The following is a 12,128-nucleotide window of genomic DNA, read 5'->3' as shown; positions in this document are numbered from 1 at the left end:
CTGAGGCCAACCCTACACTTGTTCAGTGCCGTCATATGGGTAACTACTACAAAATACAGTATTGTGAGTTTCATTTGCTGTCTTTTCAAATGCTTTTGCAATATATATTTTGGGACTGAGAATAAATGCGTTGTTTTTATAAATGTTTGACGAATTAGACACAATACTTAAAAACATTCTACGGCTGAATTATTATACCGGATATCACCCCTTTTTGCTTGATAACCTAAGAATTAGTGAACGCCACTAATTGATGCGAATCATGAAGGTAGATCTATTAGGCCTAAAAAACCCCATCCAGGGTATGGATGCTTTAGTACTTCGACTTTTATATTATACAGATGAGTGTTCCTGTATATTTGGGGATATTCTAGATGCATTTTGTTAATGTTGGTTACCAGGTGTTTATTCGTATGAATGGATTTTATACAGATGAGTGTTCCTGTATGATGATTTTTGCAGATGAGTGTTCCTGCAGGTTAATTATGAAAATTAAATCTGGTGGTCTATTAAAATTATTGAAATGATTGTTTATGATAAACCTATGAACTCACCAACCTTTTGATTAACACTTTTAAGCATGTTTATTCTGAGGTATTAAAGAAATCATTCGCTGTGCATTTGCTCATTTATAAGATATTATTTGGAGTTATTCATGGCATATTTCAAAAGACGTTGTATTCAAGTCATTCGAGTTCAAAAATACTGTTATTAAATAAATGATAGATTAGTCATTTATAGCTTGGGAAACATAGTTGTATCATTGGTAAAAATTGGATGTATTTTGAAATGGTGTGCATACCTATTAACTTTCGTTGAAATTAAAGTTTGTCTTTTGAAAATGAATGCAATGTTTACAAAACGTATCATATAGAGGTCAATACCTCGTAATGAAATTAAATATTGTGAATCGTTTTATAATCGATATGAACGGGTCCTTTCAACTTCCTTTTCGAGGAGATGAGTGAGAGGTCGTGTGACCTTTGAGAAATCTTTAATGATGCGTCGGTAAAAACCGGGGTCTCCAAGGAAACTCCTTACCGCTTTTAATGTGGTAGGTTCTTGAAGCTTAGTTATGGTCTCAATCTTAGCCTTATCAACTTCTATTCCTGCTTTTGAAATATTATATCCTAAAACTATCCCTTCTTTAACCATGAAGTGACATTTTTCCCAATTCAGAACTAAATTTGAATTTTCACACTGAGTGAGCATCTTGTCAAGGTTAGAAAGGCACGAATCAAAGGTACTACCAAAGACTGAGAAGTTTTCCATGAAGACTTCCATACAACGTTCAATCATGTCGTGAAATATTGCTACCATGCATCACTGGAATGTAGCTGGTGCATTGCATAACCCAAAGGGAATGCGTCGATAGGCAAATGTTCCATAAGGACAGGTAAAGGTTGTCTTTTTTTGGTCCTTTGGATCGAGGGGAATTTGAAAGTAGCCGGAAAAACCATCAAGGAAACAATAGTATTCATTTCCTGATAGACGTTCCAATATTTGATCGATGAAAGGTAATGGAAAATGATCTTTTCGGGTTGCATCGTTCAGTTTACGATAATCTATGCAAACCCTCTAACCGGTGACCTCCCTTGTTGGAATAAGCTCATTATTCTCATTTTGAATTACGGTTATCCCTCCCTTTTTGGGTACCACTTTAACATGACTAACCCATAGTGAATCGGAGATGGGATAGATCAGACCAGCGTCCAGAAGTTTGATTACTTCTTTCTTGACGACTTATTGAATCATAGGGTTAACCCTTCTTTGCCTCTGAACTGATGGTTTGAAATCATCTTCCATGAAGATATTGTAAGTGCAATAGTTGGGGCTGATTCCTTTTATGTCAGAGATCTTCCAAGCAATTGCCTTCTTATGTGATTTCAAAATTTGAATCAATTTCGCCTTCTCTTGTGGCGTGAGGTCTTTCGAGATAATTACGGGGAGTTGCGATTCTCCTTCTAAGAATGCATACTCCAGATTGTCGGGTCACTTCTTTAATTCCAATTTCGGAGGTTCCTCGATAGATGGATTCATTCTAGCTATCTCTTTTCAGTCTAATGAGTCATACTTCTCCTGGAATTCTGATTCTTCAGTAGCGGTCACTGATGCTATCTGTTCTTCATTTTTGGAAATTGTCCTTCTTAATGTTTCCTCTTCAGAAACGTCTTCCTTACTTTCGAAGGTAGGTTCAAGAATTTCCACACAGTCCTCTTTTGACTGGGGTTCCTGATATACCGGAATGAAATCTGTTTCTTCATTCGATCTTCTCCTTAACAGAGGTAGGGGAATGCCTTGTCCTAGCGATGCTATTCGGATAGTCTTGTCAAGAAAATTACTTTCAGAGAGGGGAGATTTGTGTTGACTAAGGTTTATGGCTGAATGGGTGTCCAGATTTCCTTTAGGAGGTGTCGAGATTTGACTAAGTTCGAATTTCCCGTTGATTTCGTCATTATGGATATTGAGGAAGACACGAAGGTCCCACTCATTCTTGGCAGACCATTCCTGAATACTGCCAAGGCCGTAATTGATGTGCACGAGAAATGCGAACTTATCAACTCTAACTAGGACATCTTCAGCTATTCCTCGAGGAATCTTAACTGATCTGTTCGCGAGTTGGATAGTAATTCTGGTAGGCCTTAAGTCATTTAATCCCAGCTTTTTGATTAACGAATAGGGTATTATGTTTATACTGGCTCCTAGGTCTGCTAACACATTGCTAATTTGACATCTTGCAAGTAGAAAGGTACCGCAAATCTTCCTGTATCTCCTAACTTAGGGGGAATTCCATGTTGTAACACTAATGTGCATTCTTCACTTAAGGGCGAGCTAACTATCAATCTTAATCTATCTTTGTTTGAAAGTAGTTCTTTGAAAAATTTAGCGCAGTTTGCCATTTGTACCAAAGCATCTACTAGTCGTACATTCAAATACAAATTCTTGATAATATCCCAATACTTAGCGAATTGCGCTTCTTGTTTTCCTTCCTAAGCCTACCTGGGAAAGGTATGTGGGCGCGCGGAATAATTTCTCGGGGCCTTAGGAGCGATAGGTTCTAGTGGATTGACAACTGGGTCAATTGACACGGGTTCCTTATCAGAAAAATCTTGTATGGGTGTATTGACAGTTGTTTCTTTCCCTCCTCTAGTTATTACTAGGGCATCAAACTCACTACACTCTATATCAACTTTAGTGGTTAAACGTTTAAGCGTAAGCTGAAAATTGGTGATTAATTCTTCAAAAGTGTTTATCAAAGTGTCGAACTTATTTTGACAATCTATGAGTTGAAGGTTTATCATGTATTGCTTTTTCATAAATTCAACTAAAATTTCCTTAGAATGGAGAGTAGGTTTGTGTAGCGGGAAGATTATATTATGATCCGAGCTATTTTGCTGTTTATGTGCCCATCTAGGGTAAGGGTACCTTAGATTGGTTCTAGTAGCATCGGGACTTTTAAGAATTGGTAAACTTTGAAGAGTGAGGGTGAGATCTTGTAACCTGGTTTCCCGCATTTTTACCGTATGAGCGAAGATGTCATCCTTCTCAGCAGCATCATTGCTCTAATCTTCCTGTTGCACAGCTATTATATCCAAGAGATTCCATGCTTCGTCTGCTGTTCGGGACATGAAATTGCCTTGCGAGGCCATGTTTAAGAGAGACTTATCATCCTTGGTCAAACCATTGTAAAGCATACAGATTATGTCTGCCCGACTTAACAAATGATTCGGACATCTTTTAAGCATCATCTTTATTCTATTCCATGCTAGACACAATGACTCGTTTTCTTTTTGGGAAAAGTTTGGGATGTCATTTCTTAAACAGGTTTGTAGGGAGGGTGGATAAAATTTGTTTAGAAATTTGGTGACTAATTCCTCCCATGAATGTATTGAGTTCGGGTTAAGTTTGTCAAACCATGCCAAAGCGTGTGTAGAAAGTGAATATTGGAAAAGATGGAGTTTTAGAATGTTTCTCTCATTTTCTTCCTTCTTAAAAGAGTCAACTTGACTGATAAATTTGTTTAAGTGAAAGTTTGAATCGTCAGTCGGTAATCCTTGAAATTTACATATCATACTGACTAGTTTAATCATGTGTGAACTGATTTTAGGAATTCTTTCGGTTCCTAAGGTGATCGGTCCTCCTCTTTCCTCTAAGCATGACTTATACATAGAAGCAAGGGTATCTTGTTGTTCCATTTTTTTTAGATTTTTTGTTTAATGTTGATGCATTTTCTGTAAGTCCCTAGACATATATCCTATGTTTGTGATTATTACTTCAGTTTATGGGCTACCATGATCGCTCGTTATTATCCTATCTGTGTTTATATGTGGTTACAGGTACTGCAGGAACGCGATATGGAAGTTTGACTATATTAGACTCAGTCAGACATACGAGTGAAGGCTCACTCGTACGGCTGACAAGCTCATACGCACGAGTGTGCTGAGCTGAGTCACAACCTAATATGTGTAAACATACACGAGTGAGTGATCACCCGTACGGCTGAGAAAGTCCACTCGTACGAGTGAGGGCTGACTCGCATGGTTGAGTCAACAGCAGGGGTATTTAAGTGTTATGTTCTTCATTTTAGGTTAAGCCTCTCATTTTTACACACACATCAATCAGATTTGGTAGCTTGTCCGATTCTCTCTCAACCCAAATCACTCAAGAGGTGAATAATAGCTCTAGGTGTTAATCTAATCACACATCCATTGTTATGGTTTGACTTAATTAATCCCAAAAAGGACAATATTCACTAGAATGGTTTGATTCACTAATTCCGCCTTTGTGTGAGTTAAACCTGTTGATTTCGAAGTTCCTAGTCATGTTTCATCATTGATATCAGAGCGTTGGTTATGATTTCAACATCATCTAGTGAGTTTTGGTAATTAGAGAGTTTATTATTTTGGGTTTTTGAGTTTAGAGTGATTTTGATCAAAAAGGAATCATTTTTACGTGTGTAATTGTGATTAGAGAGTGTGTTTATCTTAGTTTAGTGCTAATCCAGCTTTTGGACGAAGAAATTGAGGTTTAACATCAGATCTAGGGTTTTAGAGTGAATTAGGTTGAACAGCAACCCACACGAGTGGGGCAGTGAAAATTTGCTCACTCGCGCGGTTGACAACACTCGTGAACTCACACGCACGGTTTTGCATAAACTTGGTTAGGTTAAGTGACTACAGTCTGATCACACGAGTGATCATACGGTTGACTGTGAAACGTACGAGTGATCATACGGTTGATCCTTACTCGCACGTCTGAGGTTTGTGTTAGTTCTTTTGGTTGGTTAGATCACATGTACGATTAAGTTGTGACACGTACGCTTGATAGAGTGACACGTATGTGTGAGACTGTGAATCGTACGCATGATATCATGAACCGCACGGTTTACCTATTTTGGTAATATTGTCAAGATGTTTAATTCGAACGATTATGCGTTAGCTGTACCGTTAGTTCAGAGTATTACGAATATGACTCAACGATTACTCCTTGCTGAGAGTGAATCCGGTAGTGGTACGAAATGTCCAAGATTAATGAACACGGATAATTATTCTACTTGGAAGTCTAGATTTAAAATTTGGTCTGATGGTCAGGACACGAAGCTTTGGAAGTACATCAAAACTGAATTTCAATGGCCACGTTCACCAGTTACAAATGAATTCTTTACGTTGCATAACATGCCTTCGGAAGAACATGAAGAATATAACTTGGAGAAGAAGATGTACTTAACTTGACAAGTGCTCTTGATTGTCCGATTTTCCATCAATTTATGTGTCATGATAATTCATTCAAGATATGGGAAGCACTTCATACTTTCAATGAAGGAAATACATCGTACAGAACTAGAAAAGGTTTAGAGTTGAAAGCTGAGTTTGATCATTTTCACTGGCAAGTCGGAGAATCTATTACAGAATTAGTGGAAAGATATCGTCATTTGCTAGCTGAACTACACAAGCATGATGTAATCATTGCTGAGAAAGATAAAGTGACATGTCTAGCTGGAGCATTACCATTAGAATGGAAAGGTTTCGTACTTACTAAGAAAACCAGTGGAGAACTTGCTACTGCTACAGTGAACTAGTTTATCGCAAGACTTCAGGAAGAAGAGTTAGAGTTGTTAAACAAAGTTAAGAGGTCTAAACAAGTTCAAGACACCAAAATGTACTATCTAAATGGTTATACACCACCAAAATCAGCTCATGCTCCATTTCAAACAGCCTTTGCTACAAACAATCAGAATATGTATGGTTTGAATGTTAGCAGTACACATATTCAACAATCTTCGTATCCACCACAAGTTTCACCATGTTCACTCAATACTCAATCGCAGCCTACTTCCGATACTACATAGTCATCTACACCGACTGCATCAGATGTTCTATCTGCAATTAAGATCGAGAACATAAGGAAAGCAGGGAAAGAAAAGATTAGCAAAGATATAGCTTTACTATCAAGCCTTGTTAATTCCTACGATAGTTATCTTGATGGTCGTGTGGGTAACATTCATCTAACAACTGAAGATTATCATCAACTTGATAAAGATGAAGCGGAAAAGATGGATATTATGTGGGGTATGGCAAATCTTGTGAGAAGAGCGAGAGATTACGAAGAGCGAAATGGAAAACCGATCAGTCTGACCAAAGATTCAAAACTGGGATTTGATATGAATACTGTTACTTGTTACAACTGTGGAGAATTAGGTTATTTTTCAAGACAGCACACAAAACAGAAGAAGCAGGGTAATCGTAATCCTTTCAATAATTAGAACTACAGTTCTCAAAGTCAAACAACTAAGCGTGAGATTTACATTACTGATAAAGTGAATGAACCAGAAACAGCTGAGACTCCTAACAAAGCTTTGATTATCATTCATGGAGATGATGATGATTGGTCTATCAAATTGAATGTATATGATCAACAACCTAAATCTAACATGGCGAAGATCACCGAAGTTGAAGAACATTGTGTCACAAATCGAAATTTAATTGAGAAGATGACTGCTCATGTTGAAAGAGCTGAAGAGTTGTCTCGAACCATTCGGAAGGAGAAGATTCAGAAACCGGTTAAAGATAAATTCAAGAAGGCACGTGATTCAGTTCCGCGTACACCTGAATCTAGAAGTGTTTCACCAACTTCGTCAGAGGACTATTACTTCAACAGTTGGAAGAGTAAATATGGTGATACCTCAGTGCTTGAAGACTGTAACAACCCTGCTTTTTCCGTTACTTCCGTTAACCTTCTATTAGTTTATTTAACGGCGATTACTTGACTTTTATGTGTTTATGTGTAATAAATACATACTTGATCCTTGGAGGGTTACAATAATTGATATGGGTTGATATTAATACGAATAAATATTTCGAATAAAGAAATACGATAAAAACGATACGATTTTGTAACTGCTATTCGAGCAACGAAATGCTCGGGTTTATTTTTAATAATTAATTTATTAATTATTAACTTTTTAAAAATAATTAATTTATTGGGTTTTTAATAAATTAACGTTCGGTTGCGTTTAACGATCGGTTTAGCATTCCGGGCCTTCGGTACGACTAAACGGCACTTGAAACGGACCACGAGCACAAGCTTTTGTAAAACACGAGCCCAGGAGTCACCCCCATGGGCCATTCGGCCGAACCCCACTCCCCTCCCCCCTTTTATGTTTAATTTTGACTACTTGAGGGACCTAATTGCTAAATTGTAATACTAGGGTTAGTATAAATTAGAGTGTTAACCTAAAATTAATAAAACCCTACACAAATAATCGACTGCTTTCCCTCCTCTGCTCCCTCTCATCGTCGACCTCTGCCACCACCAATCCACCATCGATTTTTTGCTTTTTAGCGTAAGTGTTCAACATCAAAGTTGCAATTCGTGTTATCCTCTACGCGTTGGTATAAACGAATTCGTGAACAAAGGTATAATTAGCTAAACCCTAATCTTAAAAATCTTATTTTTATTAATGTTTCATAGTTATGTTTTCAATTGCTCAAGTCTATACGTGTACATGTTAATTGTTATCGTTAATTTGATCGTTTGATGCGTTAGGGTTTAAAACCGAATTTGTTATTGCATGATCAGTAAATTTAAGTTTTTCAAATGCATGATATTATGTGTTAATTAGATTTCTTGCAAAAAAACTATTGATTTTAGGCTTTGGATTCGCTTGATTTCATTTCCGGATGATCAAGTTATGTCCATTTGAATTAAAGTTGTGTTTTTGTTGTGTAATCAGAAATCTGGGTTTGATAGACCATGAATTGGGATGTGAAACTTATACCAATGGAAAGATAATTTAAAAACACTCAAGTTACACTAGGATATCATGTCGTTTGTTTATGTATAACTCGAGATATGCTTGATTTAGTATAAACATGGAATTTTACAGCACTTGCAAGAAAACAGCCCCATATGATAACATGTGTCAACTTCTGTGTTTAAATCTTTGCATATTTGAAAAATACACAAAAAATACTTATCCTTTCATGTAGATATCATAGTCTAATTATATCTAGATCTTCGGATAATTGCGTGCGAATGTGACTAGCTAAACTAGAATCGAATCTGCTACTTGCTCTCTGTGTTATACTCTGTAGTTTGTGTTTATTGTAACAGCATGTATGATTCTGGAATATGAATCTTTATATGTTATGTGATATATGCTCAGTTTATTTCAACCTCCGAAACCTTATGCATTGGGCACACTAGTGCCATACTTTGTGTAACTTCTGAATTGAGCAGAAAACTGAACATTCAACTTGCACGAATAAACTGTACAAATTGGCTAAACAAAAATTGCTCAACTTTTGATATGTGTTAGTTTGACTTGTCCTTAAACTATGGATACTGACCTTGTGTCAATTTCATGTCCCTAGATCCAGTTATAGCCAAAACGAAATCAGTGCACGGTCAGAAACTGACTTGATAAACTATAAATGTACCTCTTCTGATTCCTGACTTTTAATTATCGTATCAGACCCTGGCCAGACTTTTTGGAATCAATTTTGAGTATACTTATGATCTGGAGTTATCCATGTTTACTTGAATTTTGTACTATGAGATAACATTCTAAGTTTGCTGCATATACATGAACTTTGTGCACAACGATAAACTGAAATTTTGAAATTGACCTATTATGATCTAAAACGTGTTATTTGACTTAGGTTTGACATATTGACCAATATTTGACATGAACCTACTGATGTTGACTTTAGTTTACTACTTTGACCAAGTTTGACTTTCAGTTGACTTTGTTTGACTTGCATGATCTAGTTGATTGTATGTTGACTTTTACTTTGAAACGCGTCAAGTCGAGCAATAAGACAACTTATATTATGAAACCACATTTGTTTAAGACATATTTATTGACCAACTTAAATACGTATACTTAGGTTGCATTACTCGATTATAATCCGTACAAATTTTGTCTGTCATCCAAGCTTATTCAAAGGTGAGTCTACAGTCCCGCTTTTTACATGTTTTCAGGGATGAGAATACACGTTGTTATACTTACATTATCAAATGCTTTTGTATTGACACGAGTACTATATATGCATATTGAGTTTGTTCACAAAGCCTCTAGCTTGAATACTTTTAATACCATCGGTGTAAGCATAATTTAGATGGACGGATCCGTTAGGTTGACAACCTCACCCTACAATATTAAATGTGGTGCATTTACTTTGAACATTAGATACACTCGAACAAGTGTATAACATTTTATGAGGTAAAGGCGGGTATAGTGGTTTCTATACTCGGGTCATTGCTAGTATTCAGGTGCTCATAGATTATGCAAACGTTTTGCAACTTGGAGTTGTACTTGTAAAATCTCGTGGTCAAGGAACTTAAGCTATTTTCTGATAACTGTTTTCCAGATAGCGTTACATTATTTTAAACCTGTAGATTCACCAACATTATTGTTGACCTGTTTTTGCGTGTTTTATTCTCAGGTCCTTAAGAGGTAGACTTCCGCTGTGTTTGTTGCATGGTCTGGCCTTGGAGTCAGCATACTTTTAAAGAACATTATTTGCTTTCGCATTTGAAACTTTTATAACTATATACTATTGGCTTGTGCTTACGATCACAACCGTGTTTCTATTTTGGGATTATTGACTTATGTTTTGAAAGTGAACTTTTAATAAAATTAAATGCGATTGCTTTAAACGTCTCATTTAGAGGGCGTAACTGTTAACTGTGGGACCTGGATTAACGCTCCGTCAGATGGAAATTTGGCGAGGTGTTATAGATGGTATCAGAGCTAACGGTTCGTAGGGAAACTAGGACTTGCATTAGTGTGTCTGATTTGGTCATTAGGACACTTTAGTGAGTCTAGACTACGACCGGGACTTAGTCATTACATGAGTACTTTATCACTAACGTTATTTGTTTGACTAATCTGCTTTCTATGTGTTCTTGTCTGGTGGGTTAGATGTCACAGGATTTCGGAAACCGTAGCAACGACTCAAGTATGGCTGAGGTGAATGCACCTGCTACTGCTCCAGCACAAGCACCTGCTCCACACCAGATGCCTAATTATCCCGTTAATCGTTATGAGTTGGACCTGATTCATACTAATTGAAATAGGAATGTAGTTGATCGTGTTAATGCTTTGAGTGATGTTACGAGGACATACCCCTACCCCGATGATCTTGATAGGTTGGACTCAAGGGTCACGTCCATAAATACTTATACGTATAAGGCTGAAGCGAGGTTCTTCGATTTGGAGAGGTTGATAGCAGCTTTGACTGCCAGGGTTGCTGCGTTGGAGGCAGAAAGTGATAGGCCGAGGAATGATGGACCTCCTTCCCATACCCGACAGAAGAGGAAGTGAAGGGTCATTCGACCATGAGCTTTCTTTTCTTTTTCATCCACCATCCTTTCTTTATTTGATTATATAAGACTTACCGGGTGTTTAAACTAGGCTATTAGTATATTATGATTATTTTTGGTTTTATCACTTGTGGGATTTGGTTTAATAGTGGATTATGCTATGAATAATAATATATTGCATGTGGTACTATCCTGTATTTAGTAACATTGTGTGATTATACTACTTGTGTTTTGTGGTACTGCTATGATTATCATTATTGTTACTACTTAGTACTACTACCATTGCTATCACTACATAACACTAGTACCACCACTATTACCACTAGTGTCACTACTACCACTACTATCGCTAGTGACACTACTATCACTACTATCACTACATGTACTACCTACACTACTTCTCACTACTAACGAATCTTTTCGTACTATTATTATTTACTAGTCTTCAACACTCGTTGCTAGTATATTTTTATATATAGCGTTGTTTTGACACTGACCTAGTGTGTTTTCCTGTGTTGAATATGCCTACGAAGGAATCAACTACCCCTCAGATCAGGTGAATGGTCGTCAAAGGAATTGCGGCCGAAAGAGCTGAACTACTGAGAGAATTCAATAACGCCCGCAACAGCAACGATCGTGGTGGTTCGAGCAACACCAACGGGAATGACACTCAAGGCCGTAATGGATGTTCTTACAAGACATTCACTAGTCGCAACCCGTATCCTTTTAACGGAACTGAGGGACCAGTTGGTCTCACTCGATGGTTTAAAAAGATTGAATCGGTTTTCCGCATAAGCGGGTGTAATGATAATGACCGGGTAGGTTTTGCTATGGGCACGCTGTCGGACAGTGCGCTCACCTGGTGAAACAACTATGCTCAATCCTTGGGTCATGATCAAGCTTATGCCCTACCTTGGGACACCTTGAAGCAAAGAATGATAGAAGAATATTCTTCACAAAATGAGATTAAGAAAATGGAACGCGAGTTTCGAGAGCTGAAGTTAATAGGCAACGATCTCAACGCCTATAACAAGAGGTTCTTTTAGCTGGCGCTAATGTGTTCTGAGATGGTTACTCCTGAGATTCGTAAGGTGGAACTTTACATCGAAGGTATAAGTTAGAATATTCAAGGTAGGGTCACTACTTCTAAACCTGCAAACGTGCAAGAAGCTATTGACATGGCTAGTTTGTTACTGGACCAGATTGCCCAAAGAGGAAAGGGTACTGCAGTGAATGAGAATAAGTCCAATGATGGTAAGAGGAAGTGGAATGGTGGTAAAGATATGAATTTTAACCAACAA

Source organism: Rutidosis leptorrhynchoides, chromosome 3, assembly GCF_046630445.1.
Source record: "Rutidosis leptorrhynchoides isolate AG116_Rl617_1_P2 chromosome 3, CSIRO_AGI_Rlap_v1, whole genome shotgun sequence".
In the NCBI taxonomy this organism is placed as follows: domain Eukaryota; kingdom Viridiplantae; phylum Streptophyta; class Magnoliopsida; order Asterales; family Asteraceae; genus Rutidosis; species Rutidosis leptorrhynchoides.
The sequence above is the reverse complement of the archived record's forward strand: the minus strand, read 5'-3'. Positions refer to the sequence as shown.